The 19,791-nt window shown below is 33.7% G+C and overlaps 1 non-coding gene and 1 pseudogene across 1 annotated transcript; one reads left to right on the plus strand and one right to left on the minus strand.

The window, feature by feature from the left end:
- Nucleotides 1–3,728: 3,728 nt before the first annotated feature.
- Nucleotides 3,729–5,026, minus strand: LOC107894591 (aspartic proteinase CDR1-like; annotated as a pseudogene).
- Nucleotides 5,027–18,907: 13,881 nt separating this feature from the next.
- On the plus strand, nucleotides 18,908–19,014 carry LOC121212948 (small nucleolar RNA R71). The gene has a single exon (XR_005908319.1). It is a non-coding gene; the product is annotated as a small nucleolar RNA R71 (small nucleolar RNA).
- Nucleotides 19,015–19,791: the final 777 nt, after the last annotated feature.

Genomic DNA, 19,791 nt, shown 5'->3' on the forward strand with positions numbered 1-19,791 from the left:
TTCGAAGTTATGGAGAACCAATCGGTAAATTTAAAATTACACACCTAGATGATAGATCCTGGGTACAAGTACATCGGTATGTTCTTTTTCACCATGATTCAATTGAACCATTACGCAAGTAAGTTATAGAATTTGATAAATATTCATCTTTTTTAATTTGTTTATCTTCTAACCAAATAATTCACTTTTCAACATAGTGAGTACAAACAAGTCTTGAGATCTCGTTCACGCTCCTAAAGATTACAACATCGAGAGATTCATAAGTTATTCATAGAATCTTTTCATGAATTGTTAGGGCAAACAGTATGCAGCTAAAGCTTTCATTGACAAATAATAATGTTTTCGTATAACATTTATAATTAATCAATTTACTTTCAATTCAATAGGTTTGGAGTGGAAAGGACATCAATGATGAAGTTAAATGGCTTTCCCAAGGTCCGAATAGAGTAGTAAAAAGATATAGTGCCTTCCTTATTAATGGATTCAAGATTCATACAAAATCTCGTGAAAGATTGAGGAGAACTCAAAATTGTGGAATAGTTGTTAATTCTTCAATTACAAGTTATGCTAGTGCTAGGGACAGTAATCCTATTGAGGGAAATATGGATTATTACGGACTTCTTACTAATATTATTGAGTTGGATTACTATATGGAAAACGGACTTCAACTATTTTATGTGTATTGCAGATAAAATGCCTAGAAGAAGATTGCGAGATCTAAGTATTGTTCAAAATTCTCCAAATTCGGAAGAAACAAATAGTGAACAACAGACTGCTATTGGATCTTCGAATGTTTCGAATACAGCTGATGAACTTGTAGAAATTCAAAGTAATGTTAACTTTAATTTACATGTGTGTTGAATTTTATTATTGATTTTTGTTTCAAATTCTTATATTATAATATACCATTTTTTTAGCTGAAAGTGGTGGGACGCCAAAACTTAAGGACGTACGCTATTAAAATATTTATACAAGTTAAATTCTGTCGAACGTGTCAAAGTAGCTAAAAACAGTCATGGTCAGCTATTGGATCAAAAGCTTGATTTTTAGCAGGATACTTGGGCATTATAGCACAAAATGCCAATACGTTGCCTATCAACTATGAGTCATGGCATCATATGCCTGATAGTAACAAAAATCAAGCTCTCGATAATACTAAGGTGACAACGTGAATGTAATTTATAGTACTTTGGTTTAAGTTTCATTTATATTTACTTTCTAAACTTGTGTTATTTGCAAGAGAGATTTGCTTTAGAGGTCTCGCATAATTATGTAAAGAAGACATTAGGAAAAAAATGAAGAGACTATAAAAGTGCTTTAAAGAAGGAATATTTTAAGAAAAATATAAGCCTCGAAGAGAAATTGGAAAATGTCTTGTCGAGAATGCTGAGGTACCAATGAGAAGATGCAGTTAGATATTGAAATTCAAAGAAAGGAGATGTATTACGTACTTCCAAACTCTTATAATTATTTCAGTTTATAGTATTTACTATATACATAATAATAATTTCATAATGTAGGATAGTAAGCCAGTTGGAACTACAAGTAGGCAAAAAAAAAAATTCACGCACACAGCTAGGTCAAAAAGTTTTGCTTAAATTGCTGATGACACGATATTTTGAATTTATTAATTGTCTCAAATATTAATTACTTTCTACTAAAGAATATTTTTCCTACTATATTGTAGGAACTGTCGTCTGGTCAAAAATTTGGACGCCTTCAGCTTTTTGACATTACATATAGAAAGAAAGATGGACCTCCTATGACTATTGAAGCTGTAAAAATTATGGTATATTTACTTAATAAATTTTGAAATTATTTTAAATATTTATCATGTTTAATTATAATGGTTTAATTCATCATTGTAATGCAAATAAGTTAAGTTATGTTGCATTTGTTTTGATTATATATTTCGTTTCTAACTCTTTTATTGATTTTCTAAGAGAAACTAATGGATAAAAGGGCAGAGTATAAAGCAATTGCTTCAAGTGATAGTTATGTTAATCTTGACGACATTGATAACCGAATTATTACTGATGTTTTGGGTTCTAAAAGGTATGGTCGAGTTCGATTTCAAGGATCTTTTGTTAACCCAACCCAATATTTTGAATCCAGCCTGCAGCAATACATGCATTCGGGGAATCATGCTCAAGCTGAAGTTCAAAGGTGAAGAGAACAGATGGCTCAGATGCAAGCGAGCACAGTTGAGCAAATTGCTCAACTTAAAGCGGAGGCAACATTGAGAGAAACAGAGGCTCAAAGAAAATATGAAGAACTCTAGCTACAACTTAAAGCGGAGGCAACAGTGATGGATGCAGAGGCAAGCAGAAAATATGACGAACTCCAGCTACAACTTTAGAATATGATGACGATGTTTCAGCAGTCGCAGAATCTGCCATTTTAGACGTTTGTTTTCTTATTATGAGAATATTTTAACAATATAACTTTTGAATATAATATATTTTGTTATTTCATTTATTAATTTTGATCATATACATATTTCTTTCATTAGATTTGAAGTATCATTTAGATTTGCAGTTTTTGGTTGGATTTGATGTTACAGGAAATTATGTTGACAATTCGAGTTCTATATGAATGAAAATGTGTTGGTAAAAATCTACTAAAGTTAGTGGTGTTTTTCCAAAAACGCCGCCACAGAACATGACCTTTAGCTGCGTTTTTGAGAAAAAACACCACTAACGGTCATGTTCTTTAGTGGTGTTTGTGGGGAAAGTGCCACTAAAGGTCATATTCTTTAGCGGCGTTTGTGGGGAAAGCGCTGCTAAAGGTCATGTTCTTTTGCGACATTTGAGGGAAAAGCGCCGCTAAAGGTCATGTTCTTTTGCGACATTTGAGGGAAAAATGTCGTTAAAGGTCATGTTCTATATCGGTATTTTTCCATCTAAACACCGCTTTATAGCAGTGTTTTTTGCAGCGGTTATCAAAAAGCTGCAAGTTGTTTTAGCGGCGCTTATAGGCCTAAAAAAGCCGCTAAAAACTTGTTTTCTTGTAGTGAATGCATTGTTTTAAATCCAACCAAGTGTGAATATGAAAATTTCTTGGTGAGTGCCCATGAAAAACGTGTACGGTTCACCTTCTCAAACACCCCCAACAAGGAATTCCTACTTTCTAAACCCATTGCCTCTTCAGGCACTCTGGCTCTTGGTAGAGTCGAGAGAAAAAACCCTTTTCAAAGATAATACGAACCCGTTGAGGGGTCTATCGACTCCCAACATTACATTTCATAAACTTCTCTTGACAAAGTTGACCTCCCCTCAACATATATTATCATTATCTTAACTTTTTACCGAAACAATTCAGTTTTTATTTTACTTTTAAGTAATCAATTGTATTACTATAGTAGTTTATTTTCATCCACAATTCAATTGTATTATTTTAAAATGCTTTATAATTTATTGCAAACCTTATTCAAAATAGAATTATGTCAAAAGAAAGTTAAAGAAAATAAAAAAATCAATAAATAGAGAAAGGATCCTTAAAAAAATAAATAAATCTTACACGAAAAATACTTCAACAATGACAAACTACTCAATAACAAAAAAAAAAAAACATGTTGCATTATTGGAAATCAAATTTTAGATTTACTGAATGCCAGCTCTTAAAATATTTGCATAAAGCTATTAAATTAAGTTCCATGTTCATAATTATTTGTGTTCAAAGTAATAAAAGTAAAGTCATACCAGAAATTGCAGGAAACAATTGTGAGACTAATTGTTGGAGCAATCCGTGGGCTTGAACGACACCGTCTGCTTAATAGTATCATATCCAACCAAGAAATTCATCTGAGCCAAGTTACCATAGATGGCGAAATTTGGAAGGGAACTGAATGTAAAGCAAGCAACTGTTTCAGAAATCAAGACGAAGGTGTTCAATCGCTGTAATTTTACATCGGCACCACTGAAATGAACTGTAATATCTGGCACTGTAAACTCTGTTGTAGCATCGTAACATAAATTCAGACCCTCGGGACCATTAACCTTCGTCGCATTGATCATGCTAGACACCGCTGATTCGAGTTCCGAGTAAAAATCATCTGGTAAAAGAGTCAATGTCGTACCGGAATCGATGATGATGTTCCCTTGGTCTATTCCAAAAGGTTTATCCGTAAAGTTTATTCGGTTGGTTCCCACACTGATTGCTTCCAAGGTGAGGAAGTAGAAAGTTTGAGGGGATTGTTTGGTTAATGGAGTCGACACAACTCCGTTTCCAGAAACAACGGCATCGGAACCGAAATTCATCTTGCTTGAATTTCCAGCTTCGGAAAGGGCAATAAGCAGTAGGAGAACTTGCCATCAATTGTAGTTCCCAATTGGGAAATCAACGAAGAGTGGCCACCTCCAAGGCCGATGATGCCAGATGTATTCTCGTCGAAGCTTCCATCATTATCATGTCCGCAACCCATAATAACATTCGGAACCACGACTGGACTACCCGTTGTGGAATCCAAGGTGAGTGTATCAGCAGCAACTTCGCCATTTGAATAAGATCCATCGCCATAAGAGACTGAATATTTGCAAGAACCGTTACTTGAACAAGATGTTCCTTCAACATCGCCACATTGACTTGTTCTGCAAGAAAATGTTTTATATGTTGATGATGCTGTGGGGTCAAAAAGAGGGGCGGTTTGCGGGAAACACTGAGAACAAGACTTGCATTGAGTCCAAATAAGATCACTTCCAGTATCAGCAATGGCGACAATATCAAAAGCTGGAGTTCCAATTGATATATTCATCAAGTATTCACCCGAATCTGAAATAATATCGGCTTCGGCTTCCATTGTTGACACAGAAGTCGGTTTGAAACGATGAACTCTATTAAAAGAACGACGCAAGGCATTGGTTACACGATTGCAGGTAGTATCTAAATGATTGTATAAGGGAGACTTTGGGGAGTCACGGTGGATTAATTCAACACTGAAACCACCCTTTTGAGCTTGAATAAGGGAAAGATTAGAAAGACCAACAATGGCAAAAACAAAGGCGAAAAGAGAGACGATGGCAGCCATTGTTAGAGGAAGAAGGTGAGTTGGTGATGGTTTGAGTGTTTAGAATCATGGTGAATTTATGGCGTTAAGTGAGAGAATAAGACAAAACAATTCAAAGGCCTAGCAATATACGAATAAATTTTAATTTTGATTTAATATAAAAAGGGGTCACATGAATTTTGATTAATGTAATTATAGGTATAAAATTTTGATTTAATTACTTCTATAAACGTGGAGCAATTACTTTTGATTTATTGTACATATTTAACAGAATGAATAAATCTAAATGTTTTCGTATACAATTAGTGAACCCTAAAAGCTACCACATTGGTATTAGTTTTTAAATTAAATTTTCATTTACAAAATTATACAAAATCGTCTTCAAATATTACAACACTCATCGAAGCAAAATCGTATATAATTATTCCAATAATTATATATATTATTTATAATAAAGCATACAAATATTTAAAGAAATTTTTTACGTGACATAGTTATTTTTGTTAAATTAATGTAATCCTAATTGTTGAAAAAATAAGAGAAATTATTTAAATCATAAAAAATTTAAATAATTAATTACACTTTAACTATTTAACTATTTTACTATTGTAAATTAATCGACCTTAAATGTATAATGTAAAAAAAAAAAGAATTTGAAGTAATTAATTATATGGAGTTATTAAAAATATTTCAATTAATTCTAAAATATTTGATCTATGAAATATTATGTGTAATTTTTTTACAATGTTTTATAAGAAAATTATATAAAATTTATAAAATGATTTAACATATTTTAATTAATAGACAAAATTATTTAGTGCATTGAAGAAATTAGTTTACAATAAAAAAAACGAAACATTTTCCATTTTCAAACTCAATATTTAATTTTATTAATTTCAATGTGTTCAGCTATTATAATACAAAAATGGGGATTTAAAACCAAGATAAAACAGTTTGGAAATCAACTTTGATTCCGGTTAATTAATGAAAAGGGAATATATATCTATATATACAGGTATAGATATAAAAAAAAGGAAAAGGAACATAATTGAAAAAAAAAAACAAAAAATCAATATACACGTATATATTTGGAAGGATATAAAGAGGTCCAACAAAGACTTTCCTTGGAAATAATCGCTTACAAAGGAGGAGATACTCACAACGAATGCCGGCTTTTGGCGATTTTTAATAATATATACCTAGGAGGGAAAATGACAGAAAACAAATGCAGTCATGTTTTGGTTAGTCCACGAGCCAGCTGCCATCCGATTAAAAAAAAAAGATAATGATAAATTTATATCATTAATAACCTATACCTTTAATTGTTTTAAATAAGAGTTTATCTTATTTTAGTCATTTTAAATTTTTATTTTTTTAATTTGGTTATTTTAATAAAGAAAATGATCAAATTAGTCACACAACCATTAAATGGCAACAGGAGACTAACAGTACATTTGTTTTAAAAAAATTTGAATTGACCAAAATAGGGATGACTCCTATTTAGAGTGACTAATAGATAATTTACCTTAATTTTAAGGTGACTACTATGGAAATGCATTGTTACACTTCTATTACTATTTAAGAGTGGAGTGAATAATTTGATCAATTTTTTTGGGTAACCAAATTAACAAAAAAAAATAGTTTGATCAAAATAGAAACGATCATTATTTAGAGTGACCAATAGGGTAGTTTACCCATGCTATACCTTGTGTAATGGGCTCCCTAGACCTTACAACGTACCTCTCAAACCTAACCGTGTATCCATAAAGAGCTGAACATGTGTCTCCTGTCACGTGTGAATTTATAACGCGAATGTGCAAGTATACACGTCGAATCAAGTAATAAAGTGATGAGCGAGTATCGTCTCCACAAGGATCAAAATTTATTAAAATAATTGGTTATTTATTATGAAATTGACTAATTAAACTGCGCAAAAGAAACAGATGACAAATTGATAAAGAAATTTAAAGAATGACTTAATAAAACCAATTATGAATGAAAATATGATATGGCAATTTAAATGCTACGGCAATTCTCAAAGAATAAGTAGGGAAGATTTGTACTATTGATTGATAAAGGTTGGAATTACTTAGGCTTTATTTTCATATTAGAATAATTCCATGGTAAAATCTTGACCATTATACTGCTCAGGGACTCTCTACTGCAATTTACTTCTTTCAAGAGCCAGACTTAAGCTGTCATTCTGAGTTTTTGTATGTCTACAGAACTTTAGAATGATATACAAATTGTTCTTCCTTTCCCTGTATAGATTGCAACTTCTACGTCTAAAGTGTTACAAATATTCTTTCGTATACTTGCCTATATCATCTGATAATAATCCAAACTAATTAATCTTTCAAGAATTAAATCAGATCTAATAACATAACATACAGTCATCTATGTCTAGAGCTTTCATGCATGCATTTAAAATAATCACGAATCGAATGAAATTGTAATCTACTCAAAATCAAACCATGGCCATTAAAGATAATAAGAATTCACCCAAATAATTCCAAGCTAATGAGATTTAGCTCATGGGTTGGACATTCAAGTCCAAAACAAAACCATTAAACTTATTCATTTAAGTTTATGAATCACAAAGTTCAAATAAAAAATAAAGGCAGAATTGCAAAAAGCTCTCGCTACTCCAGCTTTCACTTTAATAATGGGGTTTGATGTAAAATTTAGGGAAGATTTATCTTCCCCTTCCTTACACCTGTGACTACTCTGCTCTATAAGCTATTACCCTTTCCTCTCTTTTTTCTCTAAGATTTTTCATGGGAATCTGATGTAGAGAGAAAAATTTCTCTCCAATTCTTATCTCTCTAGGTCCCCTTTTCTCTTTTCTCTTTCCTTCTTTATAGGGTAGGTCCCTCCCTTTCAGCACACACATTTTGCTTCCTCTTTTTCAGGGTGGTTTATCTGGTACAAGTACAGTTGGCTAGGATTGACATGGATTGAGTGTTGTGTCATCTTCTTGGAATTGCCATGGCGTTCTTATTGGCAATCTAACCTGTAACACCCTACACCCGTACCCCATGTCGGGATGGAGTACGAGGCGTTACCAAACTTGAATACATACATTCACACGTTTCTTAATCATCAAAATTTGGTCAATTTAAAAATTTTCCGCTCTATATCGAAAACTCCATAATGAAGGCCTACTGGGCCCTAAACGTTCATTTAAAACCATCCGGGAATGATTTGAGTCTTCCCACAACCTCAAAGAAAATATTACTAGAAACGAAGGGGCAACACGCCCGTGTGACCAATCCAACATGGTCGTGCTGTTGGTCCATGTGGTTCACACGACCTAAGCAATACAGGGACACGCCCATGTCCGACACCCGTGGGGAATTAATTCCAAATTCACACCTACAAGGGTTTTCACACGGTTTGGCACATGACCGTGTCTTTGACCTGTGTCCTTCAAACGGCCATGACACGTCTGTGTCTTAGCCCGTGTACAAAAACCTGGACATTTTGTTTCTGACGTCAGCAATCCTTAAGGGTCACACGACCAAGGCACACGCCCGTGTGCTAGACCGTGCCCTTCATACAATTGAGACACACGGCCATGTCTCTACCCGTGCATTTACTACCATGCATATTAACTTGCAGTTTTTATGTGCAAGGGACACACGACCGGATCACCAACCTATGTGATGGATCGTGTGTCACACACGGCCTAGACACACGCCATGTGCCTACCCTTGTGGACAAAATAAGGCTATTTACCAAGCCCCTTGCCACCCTTATTTACATAACCTACATAAAATCAATCTATACTAAAACAACGACACATCACATAACCAAACTAACTACAATGGACAATATTTTATTATGCATATTACTCATCCATAAAAGAATAACATATTCTATATAAATATCAAAATGAGCATTGACCATTATCCATGGCCTTATACAAAATGATTGTATTTATCCCGAGCCAACACATTTGGCTATTTCTCAATGACACAAAGCATTAAATTCTAGCCTTACACATGCCATACACAAAAATAAGAAGTTAAATTATATCAAGTGCTTCGAAAGATAGTGTGATCGTGGCCTCCGATATCTATTAATCCTCGAGCTATTTAGGCGACACTATATGAAAATGGAGAAAAGAGGGAGTAAGCATAAAGCTTAGTAAGAAGTATGCAAACACATAGCAACAACTATTCCATTTATCAACATGCTCTTAATATGAATAGGAATAAACACAACTTACTCATCACAATACAATACTCATCATATAATATATATTGAACTCATGTCTCACATAGACTGGATAGGTACCTTTATCACTCACAACACGGTTGTACTTTTCTCTTGAGTTTAAACCATAACTCTCACTGTGGAACCATTCGGAACACTACCGAATATTCAATAAGCCTCAATCGTAAGGTAAGATGCTAATGCCATGTCCTATACATGGTCTTACACTAGCTCATCTCGTAACCGATGCATGTCTCAGACATGTCTTACACTGGCTTACATCTCGAGGCTGATGCATGACCCAGACATGTCTTACTCTAGCTCTCGTCTCAATGCCAATGCCATGTCCCATACATGGTCTTACACGGGCTCTTATAATGTGGCAGATGCATGTCCCAGACATGTCTTACTCTAGCTCACAATAATCCATACATCATGGCATGAATATCCGATTTATTTCCTATGGTCCATCCTGGAATTCTCCTATATCAACTACCATCATGCATTCAAATTTCCAAAGTCAAGCATTTCATGTTATATTAATTCAACCCATATAGTAACAATGTGGTCATATTATTTGTATACAACTTATCTTGGTTACAAAAAGTAGGCGACTAGTAGGTTTAATCAATTTGCTTGGCCTTCCCCCGGTCTAAGTTCGAATTTGGTATTTGTTGATCTATAACAACAAAAATTCACAAATTTAATCACTTTATCGATCTAGGCACTCAAGAATCTATACTTGGGCAAAATGACCATTTTGCCTCTAGACTTTTGCAAAATGACCATCTAACCCCTAAGTCCAAAATTCGATTTTTATCGAATTTCCTCATATCAAAAGCCTAGCTAAATCCCTTTTTCTCTTATAGCAATCCAAGATTTCCACTATCTCACATATTTATCATCAAATTTTCAAATTATGCAAAATAGTCACTATTAGGGTTTTCATGAGAAATCCCTTCACAAAAGTTGTTTATTACACATCTAATACTCATATTCTTCCATAAAATTTTAGAAAACTACACATATGCTTTCATGGAAAAACCCTAAACTATCAACCATTTTGCAAAATAGTCCCCTTAATAGAAAGCTTATGCTTCAAGGGGTCTAAAAATTTAAAAATCATCAACTTAAAGTATGTAAATCACTTACTTGCAAGAGGAGCAAGTTGCTGAAATTTTTGAAGCTCAAAACCCCCAAAAATGGCTAAAAAATCGATGGAGAGGAAACAGGAAATAGGATGATATCATCTTTCTTTTATTTTATTTCTTTTTTGGTCAAAATAAGTCACCAACTTCACCTAATATAGACTATTTTGATTTTCCTTGTCTCATTGCCGACCATCACCTATTTAATGGCCTAATCTCACTTTAAAGACCCCTAATTTATGATACATGAAAAATTTGACACCCTTAGCTATCAATTTAAGACTTTTACACTTTATGCGATTTTGTCCTTTTTCATAATTGGGTTCACAAACGTCAAAATTAACTCACAAAATTTTTCATGCACTAATATAAACAAGCTATGACTCCAAATAACAATAAAATAATTTTTTTCCAACTTTGGATTTGTGGTCTCAAAACCACTATTTGACTAGCCCCAAAATCGGGCTGTTACATAACCATTATTTTGTCACTTTCTTCATTTTCCTACTATTGTTTTCTCTTATTTTCTTCATCCTACACCTGCTGCCAACCACAACCAACACCTTTCTTCCCCAATAATAAAAGTAACCAATAATAACACTTATAGCACAATCTAAGCTTTGTTATGTAATGTTCTAAAATATATAAAAATCCAAACATATTTACTTAATTACAAACAATTAATTCAATATAGAGGCTTGAAGTATAACTCTTTTCAAGAGTTACAATTTGCATTGTTGAACCATATGAAGTATATTTAATAACTCCATTCTCAGCAATCTTCTATTAAAAAAAAATTGGTTCGAGTTTTATAGGCTTGTTTAGCGAATGAAATGCAAAAAAACATTTCCTAAAAATAAAAGTTTCTAAATAAATATGCAATTCTAACTATAGCAGACCTTTCCTAATGTATTTAGGATATCTTTCCTCTAAACTCAGTTTCTCTGTTCTCACTTATTCACTCATTTTAAAATTTTGATTACAGATATATTTTTTTTCTTAGGAATTCATCTTGTCACATTGTTTCTTTACTTGACAATCTTAATGAAGCATACATTAGATTACCAGGTAGTATATCATGCCACAATTTGAATGTATTTAGCTCATGAAGCTAAGGCTTTTAACTAAAGAGATGGATGGAGCAAACAACTACCTCCTTAGCTAACCAGGCTATTCCTATAGTGAAGTGTCCCTACATTATTATTAATAATTTTTTTACTCACTCTTATTTGAACTTATTTTTCTGATCAATAATACGATGGATCAAAAAAAGCATTACTGTCCTATTCAACAGTTTCAAACATTGGAGTGTAAAACTATTGCTTGGGTATTCCTTATTATTCATAACCAAATTATTGAATTTAGGTCCAAGAAATTCTAAATGCATTAAAAGAACCCTACTATTGATTAAATTGGATTGATACTTAAGTTATTATACTTTTATGAATCAATTTTCAAACAACTATCCTAAGCTAAGCATGCTTAATCAACTGTCACAATTTTTTAAATTAATCGAAGAGTTATTATCTTCATCGAACATCACTGATAACAAATACTCAGCATAGTTTGGCAGTTATTTGGCATTTGTATGCAATGGCAAAATGAATGACAAAATGCATATGTATTAAAGAATCTATCTACAGCATACTATATTTACAACACAACACACCCTCAAACCTAAGGGATGTATTGTCCTTAATGCATGAACAATGAAACAAGTCAAAATGCAAAAACAACAGTTGAGAATTATAAAACTGCAATGGCAACCAAATATGAGTGCATGAAGCAATGTTATAAAAAGAAAGAAGAAAACAAAAGCTTGAAAGGAATTGGGGTTACTCTAATTGGGGTGGGTTGATTTTTTGTAGCACATTTGTAACACTACTTCCTTTCTACTTCACCAGCATCATCTTAAACAAATTTTTCGACAGCTCGATTGTAGCGCTTCCATTTTAGTTGATTAATAGGCACCTCTTCTTCATCATCAACATCTGACTTCGTGAGATCATCAATCAATTGATAAACTGCATGTTCTTGTTCGACATAGGTGCAGTAGTTAGTAGGGGTAGTAGCTTGAGTCACATCAGCTTCATCCTTATCAAATTCAACATGCACAGATTTGGTTTCTCCACTTCTCCTTATTGTTCTATGGTTTTCTTCTCCACAGTGGCTTCTTCGCCATCTTCATCATCATCATTTGGCACCAATAATAATTCTGTAGGAAAAACAAAGAATGTAGGCATAGGTCAGGTAAATTTCTTCTGAAGAGATTTCTTCATGGCCTTATCTCTTCATCTGACATACCCCCAAAATAGAGCCATTTCCCTTTGAGCTTGGCCAAGATCAGTGGCTAGCCTTAGCTGGTGTTTCACCATCATTCAGAATTGTTGTTGCAACATCTCAAGTGCATCAATCACTTTCTACTCAAAGTTACTGTGAGAAGTTGATAGAGCAGCATCAGTATTCATAGGTGGCAATGATGTAGATGTGGAACCCGAATGCCTTGGCAGTTCCTCCCCAGAAAATCTTAGGGCAAGGTTACTTTGTTATGGATCCTTTGTTAGGGATTGTGTCTTCACTCCATTGAATAGAAACCTTCGCCCTCTGACAAAGTGTTGTAATGAGCAATAGAAAATTTAAGGTATCGACATTCTTTTGAGAGCAATGGTGGACTTATATAAAGATAATGCTTCCAACATTAATATTTTTACCCTTCATAATCAAGTGCAATAGTAACAGACCTTTTTTGAAACGTTTAAGTTATGAGTAGAATGGATGAGACGAGTTACCAAAAATAATACCAAACTCTGTAGTGAGGCTTCAATGATACACGGTCAATGGTATAGCAATCATTTTAAGAAATTTTCCACTTCGTCCCCTCGACACATAAATCTATCAGAACTTGGTGAAGTCCTTCAGTTGTCATAGTCTTGACAAATTGGGTGTGTTCATCAGGGTCATCAGATAACCCATATTGTGCATTGATGGAGTCCTCATCAAACATCATCGAAACACCACGCACATATATAAAAGCATTATCAGGAGAGGTGAGATAAGCATAAAATTCATTCACTACTTTGGTGTGAATGTCATCAGGGTGGAGACAAAAGATTTGCCGTCCATGTTTCTCCACTATAGAATAGATCACTTCAGAATAGCCTATAAATGGGGCATCTTAGAAAAGGAAACCTTTTTCTAAACAAAATGGCTTCTTTGATATGTTTTGGGTATACTTTTCTTCCGCGATTTTGCTAAAGAATGTTCATGAAGGCACAAGGTGGAAGAAGATGGCGCTTAGCGAGCCATTGGAAAGACAATAGTGACTAGAAAATAAAAAAAGGTCCCACATTTACAATTTATGGAGTAAAAGTAAAGAAAGTTGAATAAGATGAAACGAAAAATAAGTTAGAAAAGAAGTGAATTGACTAGGGTAAAAATGAGAGAAAATATAGTAATGATGTGGGGGCTAAGATTAACCTGAGATTTTGCCCTTACATAGAAAAAAAATTGAGCAGGAAAAGAAAAATAACAGAAATTTGAGCAGGAAAAGAAAAATAACAGAAAAATTAGTAATTAAAATTAACTAATATATTACATGGGCTAACCTATACAAACATAGGCCATAATGTGCCTGTAACAAAAGAAAATAACAGTTAAGTAAACTTATTAAAGAAACTAAACAAAGAAATTAAAAGCAAAGTAAATGAAAAAAATAAAATAGGAAAGAAATATTAAGCAGTTCAAAAAATGATGGAATTTTTATCATGAATTATGGGGGCTCCAAAATAGTACTTTAACCGCTAGCTATTGACTTTGAAAATGGAACCAATTTTGCTGTCTTTAACTTCTACAGCTCCATGAGGATAGACATGCACTATCTCGAGTGGGCTAGACCAACGAGATTTCAATTTTCCAAGAAACAATTTAAGCCTGGAATTGAATAACAAGACCTGTTGCCCATGTGCAAATTACCGTGGCAAAATTTTGTTTTCATGCCATCATTTAGTGTTTTCTTTATACAGCTTGGCATTCTTATAGGCTTGTGCTCAGAATTCTTCCATCTCATTCAAATCCAATAGGTAGTTGGTACCAACAGTACTCCAATCCATATTCAATTTCTTTATTGCCCAATATGTCTTATGTTCAAGTTCAATGGGCAAATGGTAGGGTTACCCATAAACAAACTTGAAGGGCGACATCCCCAATGGTGTCTTGAATGCAGTGCAATATGCCCATAAAGCTTCACCCAATCTAGATGACCAAATCTTTGCGGTTGGGATTAACTACCTTCTCCAAAATTTGTTTAATTTCTCTATTAGAGACTTCTACCTGTCCATTTGTCTTTGGGATAGTATGCCGTGGTAATTTTATGTTTAACTCCATACCTATTCAGAGCATTAGCAACTAATTTGTAATCAAAGTATGCAATTTTAGTACTGATTTAGCATCATTTATTGGTAAAGCAATAGTCTTTAACCCACTTAGAGACATAATCAATAGCTAAAAGTATGTATACATTGCCCTAAGAAGGTAGGAATCGACCCATAAAATCAATTCCCCAAACATCATATAGTTCCACTTCTATAGTTTGCAAGGGCATTTCATACATTCTCAATAGATTTCCAATTCTTTGACAACGATCGCAAGCTTGGAAAAATTTATGAACATTTTTAAACATGGTTGGTTAATAAAAATCAGATTAGAGTACTTTTACAGCAGTTCTCATGCCCCTAAATTGCCCTTCATACGATGCTAAATAACAATGAAATAAAATACTTTGAATCTCGTCATCTGGAACACACCTTCGAATTACCTAATTTGCACAATATTTGAATAAAAATGGCTCATCCCAATAATATTTCTTGGCATCATGGAGAAATTTCCTTTGTCTTTTATTAGTGAGGTCAGGTGCAACAATCTACTAACCAAAAAATTTACAATATCAACATACCATAGTAATGCCATGGCAACTAATAGTTGCTCATCTGGGAAATCATCCTAAATGCCCTGAATATTACTGTATTCATTTCTTGCTTCAATTCAAGATAAGTGATTAGCCACTTGATTTTCTATGCCTTTATTATCTCTAATTTCCATATCAAATTCCTGCAATAGTAGTATCCATCAAATTAATCTGGGCTTTGCGTCTTTCTTGGCCATCAAGTATCTAATAGCAAAGTGGTCCATATACATCGTAACTTTGGTACCTACTAAATAAGCTCTGAATTTTTCGAAGGCAAATACCACAACTAACAACTCCTTCTTAGTGGTGGTATAATTTAGTAGTGAATCAGTTAACATATGGCTTGCATAGTAAATAGCATGAAATACATTGTCCTTTCTTTGCCCAAGTACTCGCCCTACGGCAAAATCACTAGAATCACACATAAGTTCAAAAGGTAAAGTCCAATATAGTGTTATAACTATTGGTGCTGTGACTAGCTGCTTTTTCAACTCAAATTCTTGTAAGCACTGCTTATCAAAATTGAAAGATCTATTGTGTTCTAACAATGTACACAAGGGTTTTGATATTTTCGAAAAATCTTTGATGAATCGTCGATAGAATGCTACATGACTAAGAAAACTTTAAATACTTTTAACTGATGAGGGTAGTGGCAATTTCTCAATAACTTCAATTTTTTCTTTATCGATGTTAATCTCTTGTTGGGAAATTTTATGTCCTAAAACAATGTTTTCACAGACCATGAAGTGGCACTTCTCCCAATTGAGAACAAGGTTGGTTTCTTCACACCGATAAAGAACTAACTCCATATTTTTGAAACAATCTTCAAAAGTATATCCAAACATCGATAAGTCATCCATAAAAACTTCTAAAAAATTCTCCACCATGCCCAAAAATATTACCATCATGCAACGCTGAAATGTTGCAGGGGCATTGCATAATCTACATGGTATTCATTGGAATGCAAAAGTTCCATAAGGACATGTGAATGTGGTATTCTCTTGATCAATAGGAGCTATGGCAATCTGGTTATACCCCGAATAACCATCTAGAAGATAATAAAAGGCTTTCCCTACTAATCTATCTAACATTTGGTCGATAAATGATAGAGGAAAATGGTCCTTCCTTGTCACTTTGTTGAGTTTCTAATAGTCCATGCAAACCTTCCATCCCATGAATGAGTTTGTTGTTATCATTTCTTACCACGATGACACCCTCTTTTTTAGGTACATGTTGAACAGGGCTCACCCAAGAACTATCCGAAATTGGGTATACGATTCCAACAGCAAACCATTTGATAATCTCCTTTTGGACAACTTCCTTCATAATTTGCTAATCCTCCAGTAATATCTTATGCATGCAGATTGTTGGACTAATTCCTTTGATATTCGCAATCGTCTATCCCAATACTTTCTTAGATTTCTTTAAAACTTTCAATAATTGAGCCTCTTGATCCAATGTCAATGCCACAAAAATAATTACTTGCAATGTGTTGTTATCTCCCAAGTAAGCATACTTTAGATGTGTTAACAAAGACTTTAATTCCAACATAGGAGGATCTTCTATAGATGGCCAAGGAGGTTTAAAAGAACAGTCCAATAAAAAATTAATGGCAATATGTTGTTATCTCTCAAGTAAGCATACTTTAGATGTGTTGGCAAAAGCTTCAATTCCAACATAGAAGGATCTTCTATGGATGGCTGACGAGGTTTAAAAGAACGGTTTGATAAATTTAATTTTTCGAAACTTATCATTGATTCATCCTCAATTTGCTTAACTTCCATTAGTTCACCAAGCTCTTCAATCATTTCTGCTTCAATTAACTCAAATGAGTTTGCATCATCATTACAATTATTGTAATAAAATTCTGTAAATTCTTCCTGAACTATTGTGTCAACAATCTCAAAACGTGTTCTTCATCTGCATTTGCACAGTTCATAACATAAAAACATTAAAATTTATCTGTTGATCATTAAGTCTCATAGGTAATTCACTTTTTTGTACATTAATTGATGTTCTACAGGTTGCTAGAAAAGGTCTCTCGAGTATGATTCGTACTTTTTTATCAGTCTTACATTCCAGAATAATAAAACCTACTAGAAAAATAAATTTGTCAACTCTTGCCAACATGTCTTCTATTTTACCTTCTGGATGTGCATATGAATGATCAGTTAATTGTAAAGTGATAGTTGTAGGTCTCACCCTTCCTATTCCCAACTTATTGAAAATAGACAAAGGCATTAGATTTATACTCTTACCTAAGTCGTATAATGCTTTGCCTACATAATGGTTTCTAATAGAGCAAGGTATAGTAAAACTTCCTGGATCCTTCAGTTTTGGTGGCAATTTGTTTCTCAGAGTTGTTGTGCATCCTTCAGTGAGAGCAACAATTTCGAACTCCCCTAACCTTCTCTTCTTTGATAAGATATCTTTCATGAATTTCACATAGTTGGGAATTTGTTCCAATGCTTCCACCAACAGTATTTTGATACCTAATTTCTTCAAAACTTCCAAGAATTTGTTGAATTGAAAATCTTACTTAGATGTTTAGTTAGACTTTTAGAAACACTAAGGGAAAGGTGGTGGTGTCTTCCTTCTATTTGTTGAGGTAGTTGTGTTGCGGCATTTTTATTGGCAATACAAGATGAAACTACTTGAACATTTTTCTAGTTACTCTTTTCCTTTGTAGCCTACTCCACTATTGGTTCTGAATTATTCTTATTTGTGAAAACTGAACTATATTCTTCAATAGTGGTGTCATTAACAACTTTTGATAGTTGCGTACCACTTCTGAGCATAATGGCTTGGAATTGTTCCTTTACTTGAGATCATGAATTGTTGGTATCACTAGGCAGTGCTCCTTGCGGTCTTGAGCTTAATGCTTTGGCAATTTGCCCCACTTGATTCTTTAAAGCTCTTAAAGATGCAGCTTGAATTTAAATGATAGCATCATTCTTGGCCATGCATTCCTTCAATAGATCTTCCATCGATGAAGAACTCGAAACTAAATTTTGTAGAACATTTTGTCGTGGCATGAGTTGATCGTATCTAGGTGGTACACTCGCAACATTCCGTCGAATAGCATTGTTGGAATTTCTCACCCCTAGATTACTCCAACTAAAGTTGGGATGTTGCTTCCACCCCAGGTTATATGTGCTAGAATATGGATTGTTGTTGCTGCAATTAAAATTTCCTATATAATAAACTGAGGCTAGATTCGATGGGAATTCATCTAAAACATAATCTTTTCCCCAATAAACACATGCTAACTTGGTTGCTTTTATTTCCTGCACTATAGCTAGTCTTTTCAGTGTTTTAATCATAATCGTTAAAGATGATACCTAAGTTGTTAGGGAAGTAATCAAGTCAAGTTCCATTACTCTAGAAACTCCTCTGCCAGTCCCTACTCTTATAGTGGGGTATTGATAATCGTTGTTTGCTATCTTTTCTAGAATTTTATATGCCTCATTATATGATTTATTGAGCAAAGTCCCATTGGCAAATGTGTCAACAATGATCCTTGTATGCACATTCAATCCATTGTCAAACATTTCAATTTGAGTCCAATGTTGAAACCCATGCAACGACCATTTTCTATTTAACTACTTGAATCGTTCTTATGCTTTATATAATGTTTCATTCTCAGATTGCTGAAAGGATGTAATATTGTTCATGAGCTTGGCATTCATGTTCAGAGGATTATATCTCAGCAGAAACCTCTAACAAAGTTCATTCCAAGATGCCACTACACTTGGCGATAATGCATTTAACCATGCTCTGGCACAATCTTGCAATAAATAAGGCAATAACTTAAGTTTTAGGGCATCTTCAGGAACACCCTAGAAATGTTGATCCTGAATATGCGACCTGACAATTCCTAGATTTAGATCATCTAATATCGACACTACATGTTCTCTGATTGATCTGTCTCTGTCATCTATTATTCGAGGAATATCAACATCCCTTCCTTCCTGATGTAATGGCTCTTCCCTAACCTGATCATTTCTAATTCTTTCCATTTCTCGCAATTGTTTTCTCCTTCTTCTCAAGGTTCTCTCAATTTCTAGATCCAAAGAATACACTTCAATTGCTGAAATATCTCTACTCATGCACCAGCAAACAACAAAAATCAAAACAACTAATTAGTCTAAACTAACAAAATAAAAAAATAATAACACACCAATTTTTTTCCAATATTGCCGATCCCCGGTAACGGCGGAAAAAACTTGTCGTGTGTGAATGTGTAATAAAAATGTGCAAGTATACACGTCAAATCAAGTAATAAAGTGATGAGTGAGTATTGTCTCCACAAGGATAGGAATTTATTAAATAATTTGTTATTTATTATGATTGACTAATTAAACTGCGTAAAAGAAACAAATGACAAATTGATAAAGAAATTTAATAAATGACTTAATAAAATCAATTATGAATGAAAATATGTTAAGGCAATTTAA

This window comes from Gossypium hirsutum, chromosome A13 (genome assembly GCF_007990345.1).
Source record: "Gossypium hirsutum isolate 1008001.06 chromosome A13, Gossypium_hirsutum_v2.1, whole genome shotgun sequence".
Classification (NCBI taxonomy): domain Eukaryota; kingdom Viridiplantae; phylum Streptophyta; class Magnoliopsida; order Malvales; family Malvaceae; genus Gossypium; species Gossypium hirsutum.